Here is a 718-nt window from a genome sequence, read left to right as displayed (position 1 = left end):
TCGCTGGTTACTTCCCCGTCCCTCTGTCCCTGCTACAGTAGAGTCCAAGCAGCCAGCGAGGGAGAGGGCGAGACTGGGTGCGGACTGTACAGAGCAGCCAGAGAAAGAAGCCAGTCAATCTCCTCTCTCTCTCTCTCTCTCTCTCTCTCTCTCTCTCTCTCTCTCTCTCTCTCTCTCTCTCACACACACACACACACACACACACACACACACACACACACACACACTCAAAATTCGCCTGCTGCACCGCGTCTGCTCCAATCCCTGGAACTGGCGAGAGAGCGCCCTCAGGCCGTCCGCAGCGCACCCCGCTCCGTGCCCCGCGCAGCGCTAGTCCGGGTCCCCAGCGCCGCGCTTCCGACGGGTGCGCCCGAAAATAAAGCGGGGAGCGAGGGTAGAGGCAGAGCCGAGGACACCCTGGGCCACACACGCCGCGACTGAAGCTCTCTCTCGGCGCCCGAGGGAAGAGGGCGCCCGCGGAGCCCGGCGCCGGGGAGAAGCGCGCCGCGGCCAGGGAAGCGCCCACCTGCCGGTCGGCGACCCGCCAGCGCCCCAAGCAAAGCGGGGCCGGGCGCTGTCCCGCTCCGGCGCGGTCCGGGCTCCCGGCGCTCTCGCCCCACCTAGTCTGGCATTCCAACCTTGCTCGGCCCGGCCCCTCGCGACCCCGGAGGGTCCCCCCGCCACGCGACGCGAGGAGTGGACGCGCGGCCGGGACCTC

Source organism: Myotis nattereri (genome assembly GCF_964212035.1).
Source record: "Myotis nattereri genome assembly, chromosome: 1".
In the NCBI taxonomy this organism is placed as follows: domain Eukaryota; kingdom Metazoa; phylum Chordata; class Mammalia; order Chiroptera; family Vespertilionidae; genus Myotis; species Myotis nattereri.
The sequence above is the reverse complement of the archived record's forward strand: the minus strand, read 5'-3'. Positions refer to the sequence as shown.